Source organism: Varanus komodoensis, unplaced genomic scaffold (assembly GCF_004798865.1).
Source record: "Varanus komodoensis strain SLA01 unplaced genomic scaffold, ASM479886v1 scaffold26, whole genome shotgun sequence".
NCBI lineage: Eukaryota > Metazoa > Chordata > Lepidosauria > Squamata > Varanidae > Varanus > Varanus komodoensis.
This window is the reverse complement of record NW_025335684.1, coordinates 8,657,769-8,681,705: the sequence shown is the minus strand read 5'-3', so window position 1 is coordinate 8,681,705 and position 23,937 is coordinate 8,657,769. Positions and strand designations below refer to the sequence as shown.

At 47.3% G+C, this 23,937-nt stretch overlaps 1 protein-coding gene across 6 annotated transcripts in view; it reads right to left on the bottom strand.

Annotated features, from left to right (window-relative positions):
• The window catches only part of DCUN1D3 (defective in cullin neddylation 1 domain containing 3), a 38,745-nt gene extending 14,831 nt beyond the window's left edge, over nt 1–23,914 (bottom strand). For 2 of the 6 annotated variants that reach the window (XM_044433843.1, XM_044433847.1), the window contains exons 1-2: nt 23,215–23,331; nt 19,077–19,202 (exon numbers count right to left, since the gene is read on the bottom strand). The gene's annotated coding sequence lies outside the window, so the exon portion shown is untranslated. Of the gene's footprint in view, nt 1–15,138; nt 15,336–19,076; nt 19,203–23,214; nt 23,332–23,366; nt 23,390–23,874 lie in introns of those variants that run through there. The other 4 variants (XM_044433844.1, XM_044433845.1, XM_044433846.1 and 1 more) reach the window with 4 other exon arrangements.
• Between the last annotated feature and the right edge of the window lie 23 nt (nt 23,915–23,937).

Below are 23,937 nucleotides of genomic sequence, written 5' to 3'. Positions count from 1 at the left end.
CCCGCTGGGTCGGACCAAGGCTCCGTCGCGCCTGGCGTTCTGCTCACACGGTGGCCCCCCAGCTGCCCATGGTGAAGCCACAAACTGAAGCACCCCTTCACCGATGCGCCTCAGCATTAACTCCGACCAGGTAGGTATGCTTAAGAGCTAATGCTCAGCACACCCTGCTGCTGCCCAAGAGCTTTTACGATGGCCAAGATGTTGCCCACAGAGGGTTCTGGGCAAACTAAGGGAATATCACCAAGATATGAGTGCTTAAGGCAGGGGTCTCAAACTCGCGGCCCGCGGGCCAATTGCCGGGATGGGCGGGGCACGGGGGGGGGGGGGGCCCTGCGGCCTCCAAAGTGCCGGCGGCGCCCGGGCCGGCCTCCAGGAGCGATGCGGGATGAGCGGCCCACCACCACCGCGGTGGTGGAATACTTGCTGCGGCCCAGCCTCACCCAGACTCTCCTTCCAGCGGCCCCCAGGTCAGTTGAGTTTGAGACCCCTGGCTTAAGGAATCTACACAAAGGTCTGTTAGCAGAGGCAAAACAGCCCCTGTGCTATGAATAGGTCCTGGCTGCATTCAGAAACGACCACTCTGGGGTTGCAACCTAGGCCTATCTAGACAGGGAAAGACAGTCCTACAACTCCCAGCATGCTCCAGAACTTTTTCCTGTCTAAATACGCACCAGGTTGTATCTAAAGAGAGCAACGCTATGACTGCTGGGAGGATGTGACCGGGAACGTAGCATTGTTCAGGGGGCCCCTTCCGCAGGCTCCTGGGAGGGAGATGTGAAGCACTTATCCCCCTTCCATGTTCAGGAGCTGTAGAAACAACGGCATTGGCTGAAATGCAGCTTTGGGGGTGGGGGTGCTTGTTTCAGTGGGTGGGAAGGACAGGACTGAAGAAATTCTATGAACCCTACAGACCTAGCCCAGTCCAAAGAACCATGACATCTCTAGATAGGCCCGAAGGACCGTTTAGGGGAAAACTTTGCGAAAGGAGGATGGAGAAGTGAAAACTGCCGCAGTCATTCCCCCTGGCCTGCTGACAGCAACTCAGGAGGGAACTGAATTCTCCAAAGGCGCCAAGATGGATGGCTTCCTTTTAAAACTCTCAAAATGATAATAAGGGAGAATGCAAGATCTCTGAAGGAAAATCCATGCTGTGGACCCAGGACCCTCCAGCTGCCCTGACCATTTCACAACAGTCACGGGTGTTAGAAGCTGTTCTCCAACAACTTCTGAAAGACTGCAGGCTTCCCAGCCCCACGGTGGAGTTTTAACCCATTTTATACCCTCTTAAAAAGCCCTATATTTCCCCAAAGAATCCTGAGGATTGATGAGGGTCCTGAGAATCCCCCATCCCTATTTTCTCTCCCCGTTGCCTCCACAGGAATGTTGTCCACAAGAACATGGCTGCTACGTTAATTCAACCTGGCCGCACAGATATGCTGTACCTGGAGGATACGGAACAAGCTCACACTCACATCCCAGGGAGTCTTGAAGTGTTTCAGGTTAGCCAATGCTCTTTTGCTAGGTACCCACACTATCACCTGCCTTACCTGTGACAACAAGAGAAGGCCCTTTGGACTTGTGGAACTCCCCCTTCCCGCCAGCATGTGCTGTGTCATCTTTCAGGCACTGATCAAGTATTTTCTTATTCTCCCAGAAGTTTTAAAAATTTCTCAGTGGTTTTTTATTTTTATTTTTTGGGGCAAACAAATTGACTGATAGTTTGCTTCCACTATCTGAGCAGCTGTTTTAGTTCTGTTCTTCTACCTAAACGGTTTACTCATTATTTATGGGCCTGGTTTGCACATAATGCTAAGCTATGTTATGGGTTGAAATCTGGCTTGTTGCTCCATCCCTGCTGACAAGCCACGCTTTGCTATCCATCTACAAACCACAAATAGAAGCTAAAGTTTGTTGCTAGTTGAGAAGCTTAACTTGTTTAAAAAATGGCTAATGTCTGAACTCATACCCCTGTCTTATCCCTACCCTGTTCATGCTGCTGCCTGCCCTGAAACAGAAGTGGCCAGTAAGAATGGCCTGAAAATGAGACCATTCTGAAGTTCCAACAAAGCACAACAGAAACAAACTAAAAAAAAAAACAACAGAAAACAAATAACTATTTGCCCATCTGCAAAGCAATTCATTGGTAAAACAGCACGACATGGTGAATATACAAACATATTACATACGAATGCAGGCACTGCATTACACTGGATTTTCATACTACAAACTGCTCTAGAATCTATGAAGTATGCAAGTTTTGAAAATAAATATGGCTCAGTTCCAACAATACATGTATCCACATCATTTTCGCATACTAACAATTCTTTCCTTGGTATCAGCAAGCTCAGAGTAAGCTCTTGCTTTCCACAGCATCTCTGCCCCTCGTACGTCAAGGCATGGCCCAGAGATGCAAGGCTACAAGGAGGCAGCATCATGTAAACCTGGCACTGTGCCCTTCGCTTTTCACTCACACAGTGACATGTGAAAGAGTCACTCAACTGAAATTCAGTTTTATTCGTAACTGATTTATTATTATTAGTGTCCCACTTTACTTCCTGCAAGGAACCCAAGCAGGCTTAAATATTCCCCCTTTCCATTTTGTCCTCACAGAAGCCTTGAAACGTAGGACAGGCCTGAGAGTCAGCGATTGGCCAAAAGTCCCCAGGGAGCGTCGGGGCGAGATGAGGACTGGAGAGCTTTGGCGGCCCAGTCGCTCACCACAGGGCCCTGCTGGCTGTCCAAATCCAGTTCGACAGGTAACAGCCCGTCTTACTTTACCACAGGGAAGCAGACCATCTACAGCAGGGGTCTCAAACTCAACTGACCTGGGGGCCGCTGGAGGGAGAGTCTGGGTGAGGCTGGGCCGCAGCAAGTGTTCCCCCACCGCAGTGGTGGTGGGCCGCTCACCCCGCGGCCGGCCCGGGCACCGCCGGCGCTTTGAAGGCCGCAGGGTCCCCCCCCCCGTGCCCCGCCCATCCTGGCAATTGGCCCGCAGGCCGCGAGTTTGAGACCCCTGGTCTACAGCTACTCTGCAGTTTTACCGTTTCTGCAAGAAAGCCAACATGCACACGAAGCGACAGTATTGACTGATTGATTTTCCAATTTATATCCTGCCTTTTTCCTACAAAGGGCTCAAGGCAGCTTACATCATCCCCCTCCTCCATCTTATCCCCACAACAACCCTGTGAGGTAGGTTGGGCTGAGAGTCTGTGACTGGCCCAAAGTCACCCAGTTGGCTCCATGGCTGAGTGGGGACTAGAACCCAGATCGCCTGAGTCCCAGTCCCATGCTCTGAACCACCACACCACACCGGCTCTCAGTAAAGCATTATGCTCTCTGCCCCACCCAGGTTGGCCTTTAAACACGCTGCGTGTTCCAGGTGCCCGCAATTTGAACATCTGTTGTTTAACAGACAACAGCAAACCCTCCCATACTATTTTGGATTCTGTTGTGTTGCAAATTGTTCTGTAATCAGGTTGCATGGTAGCCCTGACGACATTTACCCATAAATAGCTACAGGCTAGAAGGGAGTGGGGAGGAAGAAGAGGACGTGGGGGGGGAGGGAGAAGTTTATGCTTCTAAAAATATTTTTAAAGGCTGATGTTTATGGAACAGGGGAGCATTTATTGGCTGCTTATTAAAGCACACTTAATTTTTGAAAAGCCAAAATTCTGCTGCTCTCCTCTACTTTGCTAGTCATAATGACAGCAACATACAGGAAGTCTGTCATGCACAGAGTAGACAATCCTTAATTGACAGCGGGGAGATGATGCTCAGCCTCTACCATTTTGATTAGAGCACTTGCCTGCAGCCTTCCGCAACTTGAAGCTTTGGACTACAACTCCCATTGCGGCCTGCTTCCTGGGTGAGATGAGAGCTGCAGTCCACTCCATCTGGTGGGCGGCAAGTTGGACACAGCAGCTAAGAATAAAAGCTGGATCCCTGCCCCAAATATTTTACAATATTCGTAAAATGTTGACACAGAGGCAACAGACACAGGCAACAGAGGAAGTTGAGAACAGGCGCTTTACTGAGTCTTGTGTGGTCTGTGGAGACTCACTGGTTGTACCAAAAGCACAACCAGATATTGGTTGTATCACTGTTGTACAGAAAGGCTGATAAGGATTCATAGCAACTCATAAATCCAAAACGTAACATATGGCCCCATGCCACACACAGGGACCATGCTAACAAAGCAGAGTTCACAGCCCACAAACCAGCCCCGGGTCCTCTGTGGACTGTTCAATGCTGACAAACCAGGATTTGTTGCAAGGGTTGGACTCATGCAACATAACCCACAATTCAACAAGTCACACTCAGCGCAGACTCTGGTCTGTCCTGGCGTGAACCCAGTCAGTGCTGCATCGCCAGTCCTGGGGGCCAAGAGACAATCGAGTTGTGACCTCCAGTTCAACCGCAATGCAGGTTCTCGGCGTGCCAAAGGTCCCTGGTTTGAGTTGGGCTCTTGGACTGCTGTCGAAAAGCCTGGAGAGCTACAGCCAGCCAACATGGCGGCACACTGAGGAGCCTGGTGAAGGACACTAATGCACGGCACTTCCTCCACATTGTGGCTTGCCACTGGTATCAAAATGGCAAAGAGGCACTGCGCACCAGCTGGTAAGGATTCAGATAACAGGGTCCCGTGAGCACCAGTACGACCATTTGATCTGGGATCAAATGCAAGGAAGTCCAATCCAGACATGCACGGAAGTTCAACCCACAGTCGAAGGAGGACTCCGTGTTCCCCATGGCGACAGTCTACATTTGTCCAGGAAAGGTTAACTCTCCCTTCAACTCTCTCGATATGACTCTAGAGACAGAGCGTGAGGCAAAAAGACAGGCTACAAAGTTGGGGAAAGTGAGAAAAAGCGGGCCAGCTCTTAAACTGTTCTAAGCGACTCTACATATCAAGAACTAAGTGCCTAATGGTTCCTCAGGCTAGGCGTGCAAAGCTACACTGCAAAGCTCAGTAGCTTTCTCACCGAGAAAAAGGTTTATCTAACGACCTCATAAAACGGAGGAACTGCAAACAGGCCAAAGTCTCCCTCTCTGTCCATGCCATTTCTGCAGTTGTGGAGGAAAGCCCCCAGTTCTCGTTTTGCTGCAAATGAAGAATGACTCCTCCTCTAAAAAATAAAAAAAAAAACTCAATTAAAGAGCTGCTCTCTGGGGGAGAGTCTGAAATGGAGAGCAAACTCCTTCACCCATCGGCACACGGCTGGTTTGCTTGTGCGCCTGTCCTGGAAGGATCACTTTATAGGCTGGCAAGTGGAGATAAGCCGCCTTTTCCCTATGGAGGTTAGGCAGCCAGCAACCCGAGAGAGAATTTTCTGTGGCTGCAGCCCAGTGAGGGAATGCCTTCCCCTCGGAGATCCGCCCTGCACCTTCACTGTTGCATTTCAGATACCAGGCACAACCTGCCCTGTTCGTTTGGGCTGTGGGGAGTCAGGTTAGCTTGGCAATTTAATTTTGGTTTGTTTCGCTATGCGTTTCTGCCGATTTCTGCCTGCGGATGATTTACTTATTGGTCGATTAGCTCGTGCTTTCTCTGCATAATGGAGTGCCTCCATTATATCTGCTGCTCTGTTTTATGGATGTCAGCGTTTTTATAGAATGATAAGCTGCCTGGAATTTGGCAAAAAGCAATATATAAATCTTTGCAATAATTAGGAGCTGCTATAAGGGGACTCTCTCTCTCTCTGCCACGTTTTTAACCCCAATACAAAAAGGTCAGAGTCCTAGAACTGTTAAGCCAGAATCACCCCCACCCCAAAACTTCTCCAGGTTTATCAGTCTGCAGCACCCTTCCCTCCTGATATGCTACAACTACTGTTTACCCCAACTAGCTTAGCCAGCAGTCAGGATGACAGAATCTGTAGCCCAGATTGAAGGGCAGGATGTTTGGGGGAGGTTACCTGGAGCTACAGCTATTCCTACAGACTGTTCAGCTACAGATGCAAAACTGATGCTGAAATCTGGTCTTTCCTCCACTTGGTCCTGGCCAGGAAGTGAGCCAAGCCAAACCAAGATCAAGTGCATGAACACTTGGGAACACGAGTGGCTTTCTTGTGCAAAAATATACCAAGTAAATAATTCTTTGTGTGAAGTACGTAATTCTTGGCATGCGAAGCCTGCAAGTTACGTGTGCAAAGGCAGAACTCCACTTGCACAAAGGGGTGTGAGAACAGTGTGTGCACAAGGCTCAATTTCCTGCCACAAAAATGCTCAGCCGACTTAGGACAGAAAGAGAGCAGGCTGAAGTCAGGAGCGCCAAGCTGAGGAAATCCAACTGACACCCACCCCAAAACCAGATTCCTAACACATCACCACCTTGAAGTTGGGAAAGAGAAGGTGCCATCTGTTTTGGGTCTCTCCCTGAATGAAAGAGCAGTTCCCCAGGCCAGGCACCCTGTTCCATCACAACCTCAACGGGAAGCGAAATGGGCCACAGCAGCATCTGCGCAGGTGACTCAACTGGAACCAAAGAACCAGCATTAAAGCGGACTGGCTATGCAAGCTGTATTGTCCATTTTTCAGCAAGCCATTCAATGGTTTTATTTACCGTTCCTACTAATGTTTATCCTCATTTCCTACATGAGACTACCTAGATATCACTTAAATTCAAGGAAAAGAAGGGCTTATATTGGGAACTGTTCTGAATTATATGCACAGAAGACACCAGTTTGCTCTACCAGTTCGAAGTCTGTAACAACAAAGGAAGGAAGGGAAGAATTCTCATAAGGCCTCAGATTGTTCTCTTTTAAGAAAAGGAGACTGAATTTGGTAGTAAGAGGTGTAACACCCTCGCAACCCATTGTGCTATGTTAATTACAGAACAAATTTAGCTGCCGAGAGCAGATGGAGCATCAAATTGGAAGATGACGGCAGAAACTCTTGTAAAGAGGAAGGAGAGACTTGCTGCTTTTTCACACCAATCTTTTATTTTAAATTATTAAACATCTAGGAATAGATAAACAGGGAAAACTAAACACAAGAAATCAACAAAAATCCAGACTTACAGATGACTGAAAGGATTACCAAAAGCCCTGTTTCATCAGGAACTTATTTTAAAAGTTTCTGCTCCATCTGAAACTTGTTTGCTTTGTTAACTTTATTAACTTAAACACAGCAGGTTAATTAATTCAGAATTATGATGAGGTGACAATCCTATGTATATTTGCCTGGAATACGCACTGTTGAACATAGCTGTGTCTACTTCTGAGTAAGCAGCCAAAACCATGTGCTCTCTGTGTGTATACATTTAAAATATTTATACCCCGTGTTTCTGTTTCAGCCCAGGCTGCAAGGCAGAGAACATATACAACAATGCATTTTAGTTAATTTTACTGCTATTATTCTTGCTTATTTTAGTATTGTTTATCATACAGTAAAACTTACTTTTGTATGGCACTTCAGAAAATCAGATTTTGAAAAGCCACTTATAAATCTATTAAAATGAATAAAATGCACATTAAGGTGCAACCCACATGAGACATGTGTGCTACCAGGAAAAAAACTAAAGCAACCCATTTTTCACTAGCTGAGCTGTCCTGCAGTGAAAACTGCAGATACAGCCTAATGAAGATGTCCAAGCTTACCTCCCTAAAGGAGGGCTTCCTGCTTGAACTCTGAACAGCAGTGGGCACTGGGGTGAGCTAAAGAGATGCTGGGAAAGCCCCTGCACAGAGAGAAAGCAACTTTCATAACCTGTTTGACCGGTTCCTGAAAATGGCCAACAAAGTTTAGAGCTGTTGCAGAGTTTGGAGATGTTCCTACACAACACAACTTAAATCCAGTGTGGTCTGACGAACAAAACACAGAGTGAAACTAAGCCTGGAAGGTGTCAGCTCATAATGATGAGCCTCAAGTAACACAAAAAAGAACCACCACCATACAGCTTAGTTTTCCGGCTAGGGAAGAGGACTACTTTGGAACTAGGACACCATCTCAGAACTTCATGAGCCAAGTTCAAACCTCTGCATTGATTTCTAAGGGACACACGTTTTGGAGGGAGGGAGGTCCAGAACCATGAATAGTTCCTTTCCATCCTCAAGGATGGAGGATACAGCAGTAAGCCATTTATTTATCTGGGTATTTTTATCCCGTCCATATTATGTTGTGCATCTCTGGACGGCTTAACCCTCCATGAAAGAAATCAGGAGGGTAGGTACTCGGAGGAGGGCTTTCTCTGCGGTGGCGCCCAATCTATGGAATGCGCTCCCCAGAGAGGTCCGCCTGGCGCCGTTGTTATTTGTGTTTCGGTGCCAAGTGAAGACCTTTTTATTTAAACGTCATTTTAATTGTTAATAATATTTGCTTATTTATCTGGCCAGGGCGACTTCTTTTACATTGTTATTTATTTTATATTGTTAATTTTATATTGTTATTTTTGTACTTTATCGTATTTTATAGTGTTGTAAGCCACCCTGAGGCTTCGGCAAGGGGCGGCAGAGAAATGTTTTAATAAAATAAAAGAATAAAAATAAATAAATAAAATCAACATCCAATAAATACGTATAAGCCCAAATAATCCATAATAAGCCATGCAATCGCTGTGCAAATAAGGGTAACCGCTGATTTACTTAGCCTTTAGATCGGGCTTTCCCAGCTGATGCCCTCCAGATTGTTGAATTCTCACCATGGGATGATGATGGAATGAAGGAAATTCCCGAGATGATGAAAATGGCCAAACACATCTGCATGGTACCAGCTGGAAGAAGACTGCTTCAGGTGGGGAAGCTGGGGCCTTCCAGGTGTAGCTGGAAGATCATCACCAGCCACTGGCTGTGCTAGCTGGCATTGCAGGTAGCTGCAGTCCGAGGCCATAGGCTCTCTCTACAGACACTCTCTCAGCTTTATACCCAGATCTTTCTGGGTGCAGAGTTTAGATTTTATCCAAGCATCTCCCTATCCGCTAGTGGTCCCATATATTTGCTATGAAGCTGAACCGAGAACGTTAAATATTGACGTCATTATCCACTAACTCAGGGCTCCATCTTCCTAGCCAAAGCTTACAGAAGTGAAAAGGCAACAGAAAGCTCAGATTTCGTAAAAGAGACCTTCCATCTGCTCACTAACACCCACTGCAGAAAGAACCATGTTTTGAACCAGTCTAGGGCAAAGGCTGTTAAACGCTAACTTCCCGAATTCCACTGTGCTTCCCCTAATATGTCCATCCCGTGCCTACTCAAAATGCCCCCCGAGTATCAGAACGGAGCAAAGAAGTCTCCCTGAGGCATTAAAGCTGAGGAACAGCAACACACAACTAAGCATGCTGCCAAGGACTTCCACTAGGATGGAAGTCCAGGAGTGTCGCACGGTGGGAGGACAGCTAGCGGGCATCACTGAGGGCAGCGACGGTGCAGAAGGTCAGCCTGACTGGGCCGCAGCTGAGGGCCCACCCCTTATCGAGGGCCCACGGACAGGAGCCCGCCCACCACTGTATTTCTGCCTCTTCAGCATTGCAACCTGCTCCTTCTTTCCTTTCTGGCTCACAGGGAGAGAACCAAGAAGCAACTAGGGGTGGTGGGAAAGCACTGGGGTAGCTGCTGCTGCTGCTGCTGACTCGCCTACCGGCTTCCCCTCGATGGACAAGCAGGCAGAGGCAGCAGCTGGAGGCGGCTGGAGGGAGGGAGCAGGTGGTCCTCCGAGGGTGCCTTGCCCAAGGGCTCTCAAAAACCTGGAGCGGCAACTGATTGTCGAGTCTCTACTAGCGGAGGTATGTCAGTTCTTGCTTAGACTGAGGACAAAGCTCTGAAGCAAGGCTAATTTTCACCAACCTAGCAGTTCGATTTCTGAACACTGGGCATGCAGGCTGGGGATTATGAGAAGAGTAGCTTGAAAAACCTGGAAGACAGCAGGTGTTATTTGCTACCCCCGAAAACATGCCTTGTGATTTAGATTGTGTGTGCCTGTATCAGGGCAATCATTATCCTGAAAGAGGTATTTCGCCTCTATTATCACATAGGCGCAGAGGTGAGGGGCATCCAATGCTTTACTCCTCCACAAGGAAAAATGTCCATCTCTTATTTAAATTAGTGATACTGACTAGAAGGCAGTTGCAGATACAATACTAGGCAAGCGCAACAGCTACCACTGTCTTTCGGGTGGCTGCCCCTTGCAAGGCTGTGCGAGAACGACGTGCATCTGTGTTGAAACGCATCTATGCATACATGCCTCAGTGCAAAATCAAACTAATGAATACTAAAGTGAAAGTGAACTCGGTGGGAATCCACGTCACCCTGGCATGCACAGTTCTCTCCAGGTTGCGAATCTAAAGTGAGTCAACTATTTTCAGTACAATTTTTCTCCTTACATTTAAACAAGGTGCTATTGTCCTAATAACCATGGATGGGGGACATATTAGCTCCAAGACAGACTAGGACACCCATCAGCCCTAATCAGAATAGCCAATGCTGATCAATGTTCCATCCTGTGCTCCAAGAATATCTAATGAGCCACAAGCTGCTTGTTCCAGCTTCAAGTTTTTTGCAAACAGTCTAGGAAAAATCTACATAATATTAAGGCTGAAATCACACGTTTCCCCTAAACTATTTCAGGTGAAACACTTAGTGTGTTGGGTAGAAGAACCTAACAGAATTCAATTTCTTTTCAGCTGGGGGAAGCTTCCACACAAGACGCCTACAGCAGCAGCATCCTTGCCTCATTCACAGAACTGGGTAGGGGACAGTGCTCACCATCTTTAAATTAGTCTTCTCCTGTGCTTCCCCACCACTTGCGTCTTCCTCCATTAGGAAAAAAGGCTGAATTATTGTAAGACACCTTCTGATTGGTAGTGTTGGGCAGCCCTCTCAGAAAACACCCTTGTCACATTTTAAATGCAACTCGAATATATAGAAGTTAGATCACTCTGTACAACACCAGAAAATTGTCCAATGCAAATTGCCATATGTAAATGGGGTCAGTTTGTCTGCATACCATTTTCGCCCCAAAACATTTGCGAATTCAGAAAGGTCCAAAAAACTCACATCACTATGAAAAAGGGAAGGCCTCCTTTGAGATGGTGTTAGCCATCTACAGCTTGCTAAGCTCTTGCATCAAAAATACACTTAGAAAGAAGCTGCAGCCTGATGAGAATCAGGGATACCTTTTTCAATCCCTTAAGCACTGATTAATGCAGCCAATTAAGCACAGCAGCCCTGGCAGAAAGAATTGAAGGACCTCATGAAATCCCTGCTCAGCCATGGAGCTCACTATAGTCATGGCTATTAGAGAAGTCACCTCTCTCAGGCGCTTCTACCTCACAGGACTGCCATGATTAAAAAAAATAATAATCAGAGAGGACAGAAATCCACATGCGCCGTTCTAAGCTTAGGAAGATGGGATACATTAGTATGTACTTCAGCCAAGTTCTCTAGCGATTCCACTTCCGAAAACACACGGAGAGGAGATGGTCACTGAGCCATGAGTTCAGGGAATGAGGAAGCTGACCTCTCAGTTATGACAATTTCTCAACCAAGACTGTGAATGCAGACAGGGAAGCAAAGGGAATTAGGTCCTACAGGATTCCTCATCCTTGAGCTGCCCAAACATTTTCGCCTACAGCTCCTATCATCCCCAGCCATGCTGTTGGAATCCAACAGGAGCTGTGGTTGCAAATGTCTGGAGGGCTTCTAGGGAGGGAAGGGTGTTACCCAGCTCCCACCACATGCAACCTTTTATATGAGCAATTCAAAACATTTCTTTTGAAATGTAGATCTGGACAGTGGAATAGCAATTATTTTGCTCCTGCGTCAGCTGCACTACAGGATCTCTTTCCTTGTGTCACAATATTCCAGGAGCTAAATAATTCCTTTTCATCTGCACAAACACCGAGACCCTTCCCAGACAGAGCACGTCTCCACTGACTTCTCCAGTCGACCCAGTGGTCGGTCTCTCCCCCCACCCCAAAGCCCTTTCATTGTGTCAAGGCTGGCCCACCGCCCATGCCTTGGAAATCCAAATCCCAGGCTCAGAATAAATTATGCATATCCCAGAGGTTTTGCATAAGTGGATTTGTACAGTCTCTGGCCAGTTGCACTGTTTCCACAGAACACAACAGAGAAGCGGCTGAGTGTGGGGAGAAAGAGCCATGAGCTGAACCGAATCAGAAGAATGAGGAAAGAGAGAGCAAGTGGTGGGCCCATCAAGACCAGACGCTTGCCCAAGGTCCTCCCCATTTCTCCTCTGCAAGCCCTGATACTGCTGTGTGGCCGTGCTAGACCTGAGATGCCAGGAAGGCTGCATACCTGTGTGAGATTATACACTGATGCAGGGACACACGTGGTGCCCTCCAAAGCTCTCAGGGCACCATATTCTCCACTTGCAGAGCGCGGTATGCATAAGGCACCTCGGCGGACAACTCTTCCAACACAAGGATGCATCACTGGGTGTCCCTCACACAGGCCAGTTTTAAACACTTTTTAAGAGTTGGGGATGCAGGAAAGCAGCAGTTCTCAGTGTGCGCCTGGGCACGCTTCACAAGAAAACATGCAGCATGCTGTGGGCAATGCATGGGTGCCCGCTCTGTGCAGAGTGCAGAGGAGGCTGCTGGCTGGATTTTCATGTGACTCCGCAGCTCCAGCCCCGTCTCCTTCCTACAATGGCTGGATGGGCTAATTCCTCCCACCAGCTCCTGATCATCCTGCTGGCTTCATCCAGGGCTGGGACCTAGAGGCAGTCCAGCGAACTCAAGAACCTACTAAAGGAAGTCACCCATTTGTGACTGAGCTCCCCCACCCAGCGAGCAACGTTCTGCCGTCAAGCTTTCTGGCCAGCTCCTCTCCCCCTTTCCAACCCTTCTACTCTGCTATCCTGTCTTCTCAGTCTTTTGACACTTCTTTTGAGCACTCTAGAACCCAATCACCCCAATGAGCTTGCCTTTCTCCACAGCCCAGGATCAAATGCCAGAGGCACCTGGGGCCTTTCCTTGGCAAGTAACCTTTGAGGAAAGGAAACTATGGGCACGAAATCCACCAAACCGGAATCCAAACTCATCCGCCTTTCCCAGGCAACTTTGCACAGTCCTCTGAAAGCCGAAAACAACCCTCCTGCACATACAGCCTCCAATTCTGCAGTGGTGTTACACCTGACACAGTTCAGACATTAAGAGTTCTTTAAATATCTTTGGGGCCTGAAGCAGCGCTGGCTGTTGAGACAACATGTGGTGGTTCCATTGGATTTTTCCGAATGTGTTCACTGCCTGATCTGAAACACCCTCCCTGCCAGCGGCCTGCTTTTTGAAAAAGAGCAAATCGCACTTGGCTCTGCACCAGATAAAAACATATGCTAATATGAGTCGCTATGCAATTACCGTTGTTTTGAGCTACTGCGCCATCCCTGGAAGAATAGACTACCAGTAAGCACACAATTAACGCTTGTCACTGGAGCAGATATGCCACAAAGACCTAAAGGCCAGCGCTTAAAAAGGGGGGGAGGTGACACCTACCAGAAGACAGGTTAACACCCCACCTGCGATGAAAGGTGAGAAAGCCAGCAGCAAAGAGCCCTGCCTAGCACTTTGCTCTGCAGCTGCAACTGCAGCCAAAGTTCACGAGAATGAGTTTGGGGGGGGGGCGGGGGGCATCAAAAGATCTAGCCAGTGTAATATTTCCTTTCCACTCAAGGCAATATTACACTGCCTTGAATGAAAAGGCAATATTAAAGCAAGAACATACATTTTGCCTGGCAGATTTCCCGGTGCCCACATCAGATTTTAAGGCACAGGCACGGGGCAGGGGCTTTTCCAGCTCAGACACGAGGTTGTCTTCTGATGCTCTATATATTAAGCCCACGAGAACGTGAATAGTTTTCTGTGACCATAAAATAATTCCCAAGGCACTTGTAATCTGCAAAGTGCTTTATAATCTGCTGACTTTATTTGTCCGCCCTGAGAGCATTATTTTACAAATGAAGCACCACCTCCCAACCATGATTTGGCTGCGCGTTAACTTCATGGCAGAGGTGGGATTTGAACACCACTCCTCTCAATCTAGCCCGGTAGTCAATTAGCCTGCATTGTGCTCTGGTTCTCGGTTCCGGCACCCGTGTGTGTGTGCACATGCGCCCTGCTGAACAATATACCCCTGTACAACCCTCAAGGCACAGAGCAACTCTCAGGCAAAAGCTCAGCTAGCAGTTCCGCAACCGGGATTTTGAGGGCTTTTCCTTCCCAAACTGGCCATGCACCACCCGCCGGCACCCTCTGTTTTAAGATGTTCAGGGACCCCAGCTGGCAAGAGCTCCGGCTCAAAGACAGTCAGGGAAAGCACGTCACTAAGAGGTCTATTCGAATGGGACGTGGCGATAACGGGCAAGGGCCTTCCTCCATCTGCCCCCTCCGGATGCACTGGACCATCACTCTCAGGATTGCCAGCCCAACATGGCACGCGCGCGCGCACACACACACACACACACACACACACACACACACACACACACAGTGAGCAGGACACATGTTGTGCTTCTACAAGCCCAGCCGTCTTCTCCAGAGCTCGACAAAGGAAGCAGTGGTCCCTGGCTGGAAAGATGAGCACAGGATTGTAGCCACATCAAAAGGTCCCTAACAAAGCATGAAGCACACACTGCCTTTGACCTAAAACAGGTGAGCGTGTGATGAAACCGCTGCTCCTAACTTGCCAGGTTTGGTGCTTGGGCTTTTTCTTTCTTTTCTAAGGTGGTGGGGGTAGAGGACACTGTTTCTGGACAAAGAGGCAAGAGGAGGCGGGAGCCACACGTGAGCATCATCACCAGCCTGTCCGGAGCATTGGACGAAGCACCACAAATTGAGGCCCACATGCCGAGCCGAGCCTCAGAGCCCCACCTGAGAGCTTGCTGAGTTCCTGCACCTTGTATCATGGGATGGGCTACCTGTGGTTGCCCAGATACTGCCCAATTACCACGCTTTTCATTCCTCCACAACCTTCAGCCATACCAGTGAAGTCTGGTGGGATCTGGAGCTGCTGGACTCCAAGCCCTGTCTGAAACACTTCGTTACGCTGAAGTCAGAAAGGTTCTACATCCCAAAGGTTCTGCAGAGAACAAGTCAGGCAAAGCTACCTGCAACAAAGGTAAGCGCCTTCGCCATCACTGCGCACAATGCTGGGCTTGGCAGAAAGACACCGTGCCATCTCTACACACCTTGGAGGTTACTGTCACCACGGTTTTCGTTCAGGGATGCTCCGATTGCTTTAGCCAAATCCTTGAGACAAAGCAAGACTACAGAATCTTCTGCATCCATGTGTCCATAAGAATCATGGCAGCCAGGAGACAAACAGGCATGGACGTTGTTTTCCCCAATCAGGTTGCAAGCTCACTGGACTTTCCACGAATTGAAGCTGGGTAGAAAGAGTTTGCATTTTCAGACTTAATTTTAATTTAATTTAATAAAAACAGGTATATGCCATCCTTTGCAGCAGCCTCAGGGGGAAAGGTATAGCCTTTGGCAAATGTAGACAGACTGACTGGGAGTAAAAGCTAAATGAAAAATGCTTTCCTGCTTATCATTTCATTAGGTTTTAAAACTTCAACTTTTAATTTGAAGTTAACTATATTTGCACCTTTTTTCCTCATGCCAATTAATTTCTCCAATGCTATCGACTCATTCACAGTAATTTCTTGCGGTTCTGGTAGTTCTGTTCCTTCAACAAATATACCTGCTTATTTGATACATTTATTTTTCAACTTATATACTTATTGGTTTGTTCACATGCCTAGGCAGAAGACAAGAAGAGCATAAACTTCTATCCACTGATGAAAAAAGAGCACTGAACTGTAGCTGTTGTGATTTGAAAGTTACCAAAGATGAAATTCTTACATCACAATCTCTGAGAAATACAGCACCAAGCCTGAGTCACGATGAAATTCTCAACTGGAAAAAGCCGACATTACATCTGACAAGTTGGTTAGCAGGAAACAGTGACCACCTCCTTCCGCAAAGACCACTTGGCTGATCAAGCACGGCCCCTTTTGAACAACAAAGCCAAGAATGACCAGAGCAACTCAGCCTCCTCTGGGGACACATAAACCCATTTTTGACTCTTTCTGCAGGCTTGCTTTGCTCCATATTTGAAACAAGGGCAAATCCTTCCCTAATACGTGTGCTGAGTTTTCATCATAGGCTGCTATATGGAAGCCTTTATATACACACAGGGAACACTACCAGAAAACTTACTGCTACATACCATAAGACTGATATCACAGAGGCCCTACTGCAAGTTCATTCCTGGCACCTCAAGCCAGGTAAGAAAAGCACCTGCCTGAGATCTTGGAACGCACCTGCTGCCAGTCAGTGCTAACAATATTGGGCTAGATGGACCAGGGGTCAGACTCTGTATGCAGCATCTTCGTACCTTCCTGTGGGATTCTGCTGCCCACCAGTGCCCCCTGGAAGTGTGCCAAGAGGAATCAGCTCAGCAAAGCAATTGCGAGGCCCGAGGAGACTGTAACTATTAGAACGGCACACCTGAAGCAAAATTGCCACAGGCTCTCTCAACACAATAAATCCACAGGGACTTGCCCTTAGCTACAGCAGGGAAGACCGAAAACACTTGTACTTATTGACTTCAGGAGGCTGGCTACATCAAAGATTCAGAGGCCCTGCCCCCCCCCCCCCCCCCCCCCGGCTCTCTCTACTACCAACAGCAAGGTATGGCACAGAGTTTTCTGTATTGGAAAAACATTTTGGAGAATTTTCCACTGACGATCATCCCTTTCATATAAGTGAGCTGCTTCGTCAAATTGATTAATAACATAGCAAATGGATACAACACAGCGAAAGCTGTGTATATTAATTTATACTGTTAATTTATATTGTTTGATATGATGTTATTTATTTATGTTTGTGAGCCGCCCGGAAGCTTCGGCAAATGGGGCGGCATAGAAGTTCCCTGAACAAACAAACAGCAAGCAAGCTCCAATTCACCAGCAGAGAAACTTGGTATCTAAGTGAACCCGTCCTTACCTCCTTTGGAATCTATAGAGACTACACCAGAAAAGGGGGAGCGGATGCAGAGGCCAGCTGCTGCAGAGCAGCTGGATAGTGTTGGGCAACCAGAAGCTCAGGGAAGAAAATGACTTTGTGCTTTGCAACTCATGCTCATCTACTGAAGAACAAGGTAAGGGAATGCATGTGATGCTCTTTTCCTCTGAAGAAAGGGAAGAGCCCAGTGAGAGACCTGGTCATCTCTAAAGCTATACCCATTTTTTATTTTTCAGAGTTTGGGGAACACTCAACCTTAATGCAGATTCTTCTGTGCTGCTACCCCTAAGAAAGATGGTTTCGATGCTTCTGCTCACAACACTACATTGTAAAAAGTCTGGCTGCGATTCCCTGGACTTGGCACTGTGCAAGAACAGACTGCCGATTATATTGTCGAGTGTTACCCAAGCATTCTGGAAAGTTTGATCATATCCAATTCTGGCTTGTACGCTTTTAATGAGTAATAAAAACAAGCGACTGCTCTTGGTAAATCATCTGGTAATGAACCTCCAATATCCTATTCTGCTTCTCCCAACCCCTGGTGTGAACACAAGGAGGCTTAAATGGTTCTGCCCACCTCTATTTTATCTTCACAACCATCTTGTAAGGCAAACTAATGGAAAATCAGCAACTGGAAAAAAGTCACCCAGTAAGTTTAAATCTCCAGTGAATGGAGAACAGGGATTAGAACCCAGCCCCAGTTCAACACTTCAACTGATTCATGTATTATTAAAATAACCTGCTTTAAAACCAAAGTATTTCAACTGCTACATAATGTGAAATGAATTGGTAGTAGACTTATTGTAATGATGTGCCTATTGCTTTGAGTGTATCATAAGCTACTTTGGGTACATCAAGACACAAAAGCAGCAAACAACAACACCAAATTGGCTAGTAACTAGTTCGTAATTAACTTTGTTCCAAAGACAACTCTTGGGATGCGCTAAAATTAGCACACTAGCAGTTTCCAATGCTTCAATTGTTTTTTTTTTCTTAAAATTTTAACAATGCAAGGGAAGTCTATGCTACTTGAGATGCTGTTTCTTAAAATGTGTGCATTTATTTGGGGGGGAAAAAAAGCCTTCCAAAGTAATACTTCGAATTCATTTGAAACACAATTCCCACTCCAACCCCAGTCCAAAAACTTGACCACACAGGGTAAGGGTATGAACATCTTCATACATTTTATACATTTTTGCAAGTATGAAAAATGAAAATGTTCCAGTTCAGGTTTTCCTCAATTGATTTCCACCTCAGAAAATCCACGACCCAATCAGGGAATAGTACAAGAGGCATTCAAAGAGGAAAGAAACTAATAACCTAGATATATAAACCCAAATTCTCCCCAGATTCTCAGGGGGGAACTACGTGTTATCATAATAAAAGCAGGTTCGCAGTTGCAAGCTTAGAGATGTGACCAAGGGTTTGGGGTGTTTTCGTGTTCTCCAGCCGTGGCTGGGAGTTCAAGGCCATCAATGGCAAACAGGCCTGGTGCTACCTCCACAGCATCAGAGACAGTAAAAGCAGTATGTCTCTAGATGCAAGCAGCTGGGAAACCTGAGGATGGTGCTGCTGCACACTCAGGTCCTACCTGCATGTTTTTCACAGGCACAGGGTACCCGCTGTGAACAGGATGATGGGCTAGATGGACCCCCACCCTGACCTAGCGTAGCTCCTGTGCTCCTAAGGTGGGGAGCACCGTGCAGGTAGAGGGGACTTACGCCTCTCCCCACCTGCTGCCTTCCCTGTCCCCCCCGCCCCCCCGGTGCTGTTTGCAGCAAGTAACACCCGAGTAGTTGAGTAGCGGCCCGCTAGAAAAAATCTTGGGAATTCACCAACCAACCATGTTCTGAAAACTTTCTAGCATGGCAAGGGGCCCATAGAGCAGATGAGCTTGCAGCAAGAACCAAGCGAATGTGAGCTGGTTAGCTGGTCCACGCTCTGGGCTGGAAGGACGGCTCCTTCTTCCCCTTGCAGTGCTTCACAGCTTGAACCCGCCACACCGCTGAGCAAATCTGTCCTCCTCCCCAGCACCCCAAGTCTCTCATGGAGCCATGTGGCCCTGTAGTTGCGGCAGCCCGAATCCCTGCATACATACCCAATTCTTTTTTTGTTAGGATATTCCGAGGGCGCCTCTTCTCCCTCAGGCAGTGCGCAAATCATGAATGCACGAGCAGCGATCCCATTCCTCAGAGCTCAGCTGGGCACTCCCAAGGTCCAGATCCTAATGTTTCATAACAGTCATTTTTAAAACTGGTGTTCGACAGATTCAGAGTAAACTGTACACAACCAGGAAAGAACCATATCCTCTGGTAACCAACCCAGTTACCAGTCCCACCAACCCAGCTTCAGCAGGGTGCACGCCAACCCCAACCCCAACCCACCACTCTTTCTCTCCCGGCAAGCTATAAAACGGGTGCAGCACCTCTTTCAGCTCAAGACCCAAAATCCATTTCAGAGAAGATTTGGGGGGCTGCCTCCCAGCGGTGTGCTGGACCAAACATGCCAACATTTTCTGACTTAAGTTCTTAATGCCAGTAGGAAAGCCTTTGAGAATGGGGGTTAGGGAAAGGCACTAAGCCAGGAAATCAACGATTGGTGGTCAGAGAAAAGGGGCGGGGCTAGTGGAAAGGCGCCCGGCCAGCTGGAGAGGCCCACATTGCCAGAGTGGGACCTGAAGGCTGAGGTGTTCCATTCCTGGAATTAAACTCCTGCTGAATTCCAGTGGGTATCAGTATTCAAGCACTGTTCTGAATCGGTATTCAAGCACTAGCTACTCAACATGGCTAGGTTTGGATAAACTGTGGCATTCCTTGATGGAGAAAAAATGCTTGGCCAAACTCAAACCAAGAGATTGTTTAACCAGGGGTGAGCAACTCGATGATGTTACAGCTTGGGATCCCATGCAGCTCCCCTTCCAGGTCCTTAAAAAAACCCAAACTGCAACAGCCACAAACCTTAGCAATTCGCCTTCATTTTTCTGTCCATTGTTCCCCAAGCTGCTTCAGCTTCTTAAATCTACTTTAGTCTACTTTTGCTTCTCCACTTCAAGCTTTATGCTGCACCATATTTTATCCTTTTATCCAAACTTTCAAGCTGGATTTCATCTCATAAGCTTCCCTGTGAGCTTTTTGTTATAGGGTGGCTTATATATGCTATGAGTAAAGCACAGATAGAAATTTGAAGGTGGGTTGTGCTCAGGAGAAAAGGGGATCACAAACGTGCTATGAATGCCTGCCAACTGAGCAGGTCTAGGGCCGCCTGGGAATGGTGCTGGTCACATGACAAAGCAGAAAGGAAGCAGCACAGGACATCAGGACCGAGTTTTCACCATGCCCATAAGTCTTCCAGAAGAACATTTCTTCAAATAAAATAAGGACAACCAGTAGATTTGACAGAGAACATCAGAATCCACCCCATCACCAAAAATAGTGTTAGTGACATCTAGCTAGCTGAGCTTTGGTGTCCAGCTAAAGGTTCAGGGAGGGAGAAAGTCTTGGTTGTTTAAAGCCTTACAGTTTCCCAAACCCATTCGGATCCAACCGATTTTTAATTTTAATTTTCTTTTACATATTTGGGGTTAACAATTTAAAACCACGAGTCTCGCAGAAGTGCAACGCATTTATCTGTTGCAGCTGGGGACCCAGCACATCTGTGAAAATGACCTACAAATTATGGTAATTACATGCAGCTAATATATGCGAGTTTCGCTAGCCCTGGAGGTTGGGATGCATCTCCAAAGCTGCCAGCCCTTTCCTGATTGCATGACACAAATTGCTAAGCATCCACTCATTACTGAAGCTGCCCAGTATGAGAAGGAAGAGAGAGGAGGCAGAAGGAAATGTCAACTGGTAGACCACGCTGAAGAAGAAATCAGCTCTGAATCTTAAGATAAGCCTGGAGTTCTTTCTTAGAGCAAAGGGGCAACCTTCATATGGCCAGTTGTTGAGTAATACAGCCAAGCAACTGAGGAAGCAAAGAAAAGCTCCCATGAACTTCAGAGGAAAACTGCGGTTCTAAAGTATATTCAAAGAATTTAAGGGCTAGGCATCCCACTGGAGTCCAAAGCCATACTGGAAGAGACAGAGCATCAATTGTTTTAGTCCAACTGCCCAAAGAGTACAAACATTCTTCTCAATGGTAGCCGTAAAAGGAAACAACTTCCAGTTAATGTTTGCTTTACCACGCTTGTAACAATTCTCATTAAACAAGCGCTTTTCTATTACCCTGCAGAAAAATGATTAACTTGCAGCAAGACTTTAAAATATTCAATTTTAAATGGCCTAAAATACATTTTAAGACAATCTGTACTTCCTATTGATAAGCATCGTAACTCCCCCATAGTAGAAAGACCCCCTTATAAAATTTGCCAAAAACAGAAATCCAGTGGTTGGACTTAAATCAAAATCAGTAAGATGCATGCTGGAATGATCTGCTCAGCCACTGCCCAGCTACATGGCCAGTATTTTAAAAACAAAGAAATCCACTTTACAGAGAATTTAGGATATTAGAAAGGTGGTACAATTTTTACTAAAAAGAATATTCCCAGTTCAGGAAAAAACACACCTCTGAACTCATTGCTCACGTAAACACTAAACCCCTCGGGGGCAGGGCGTTATGCTTTTTAAAAAGCTGCCTCCACACCCTTCAGATAGGAAGAGAATATGAATAATGACTGGAAAAGCAAACCACACTGGAATGTGGCATTTTGTTTGCACGTTTCCTATACAGCCAAATAAAACAAAAAAGGGAACACATTTTCTACAGTTAAGAGAAAACCCACTTCTTGTTTCAATAAAGCAGTAGATCAGTTTCACAGTTATCCCTGTATCTGTCAGACCCCAAAGTTATCTCTGACAGCCATCCCAAGCTCCCCTCCGCTTCAAAATAGCTGGATTCTTTACCTGGACCAGAGGAATCAGCAAGTGCTGCAAAAGCTTGAAAGTGTTCTCATCCCCCCTACCCCTTAACATCCAAGGCTAAATATGGCAAAACAAGCTTGCACACAGTCTAATTCTGCCCCTGGACTCTACAATCATTAATACCAAACAAAAACTATCACCACCAGGTTTGCCACTCTCAAAAACTAACAGTTTTTAATACCTATATTACTGAAAGTGTGCATATATGTACGTATAGAAAGGAGCACCACTTTTTTATTCACATAAAATGGCAGTATGCGAGTCCTTCAAAGCTTCAACAGAAGCTGCCCTGGATGAGTGACAGATACAGGAGAAAATAGCAACAGCCCAGTTCATTCAGACCAAAGACCCACCTCACAGAGCAGGCTGTTTCTCATACTGTTTGTTCACTTGGTGATACAAATGAGAGAGCAGGATGCAACCTTGGACATGGAAGCATCCCTAAAATGATGCACTGTGACCAGAGTCCAACCAACCAACCTTTGACCATGAACTGTCTAGGATGCTGATACCTTTTACTTGTGGTGGGAAAAAGTTGTAAATGTTCCCACTTGGGAGAGGGAGGTGAGGAGAGAGCGCAGGATCAGTCCCCCACTCCCTTGAAAACAGTAATCTAGATCAAAAGCCACTATCTCCGAGTTCTATGCTCATTGATGCAGATTATAATAGTTCCCTGTACAGACAGATAATGAAGGAAGGAGAATCAGTTTAAGCACATCACCGCATGCAAGGCAGAATGGCTCGATCAAATGAGTACTGCCTCCAAAGAACATTAGTATTTATTTGACTGTAGAAGGCAGGAAAACCTCCTGTCACAAATTCAGGGGGGAAAAAAATCAGATGATGGCACATTTCAAAAATTTCTAAGAAGGGAGTGTGCAATCTGTTTAAGTATGTTCAATCTTTTTTACTCACCCACCTCTTAGCACACATGGGTCACTGACCCGAAAGCTGCACCCCCACCACTGCGAGTCACACATTAAACAGCTGCAATCCTACATCGACTTGCTTAGCAGTAAACCCCTTTGAGCTGAGAGGCGCTTCCTTCTGCATAAACATGCAGAGGGTTGGCTTCTACATGGATCTTTAACATCCAGCCTGAAGGATTAAGAGTGGCTGGGAGAAAGCATTCAAATGAAAAATAATAGTGCGTGTGAGTGAAGCAGGCAGGATATATTATTTCATTAGCGCTGGAACTACCCCTGTCCAACCCGCCCGCCCCCCCCCCCACCAGGGTAGTTGAAGCTAAAGCTCCTATCCTGCCATCTACAGCTTGAAGTCACGCATTAAAGGTCTGCAAACCCACACACTTACTTGGAAGCAAGCCCCTTGGAAGGTCGCACCTCTTCCTTTTGAGCAATCCCTCCGACGGCAGAACTGTAAGCCTGCGTCTAGCCTGAGGAAGGGGAACGCGCCTTTCCCACCCCACCCCCGCAAAAACTGACCAGAGATTCCAACGAACTCACCTTCTTGAGAAAGGAGGAAAAGAAGAATGGGACCTTCTTTGGGGGGCCGCGATGGGGTGGGGGAGTGGAGGCTTACATGTTCCCAATGGGGGGAAGGGAGGGGCACTCCCACCACCCTCGCCTATGCCCCCACTTCTCCTGCGGGGGCAGATAAGGGCTACACATGGCTAGCCCCCAGTTCGCCCCCCGAGAGGGAACTCGACGCGCCTTGCCCCGGGAAACAGCCTCGCTTCTTCCTCTTTTCCTGCCTGTCCAGCTGAGGGCAGCCCAGAGGGGAAAGAAGAAGCAGAAGCAGAAGCGGCAGCAGCAGCCTCCCCGCACAGGAGGAAGGGAGCCGAGCAGGCTGCCAGCGGCTCCGGGAGGGGCAGGCGGCCCCGGAGACGCCCGCGCGAGGAGGAAGACCCGGGGGGCACTCGCGGGAGGCTCCGCTGCCCAACCCGCAACGGTTACGGGAAGAGAAACAGTCCAATTCTCGCACCGCCACCCCCCTTTCGCACAAGCTCCTTACCAAAGCTCCCACTCGAGCTCAGCCTCCCTGCATCACTTCCGGGGGGTGGTGCCTCTGCGGAGA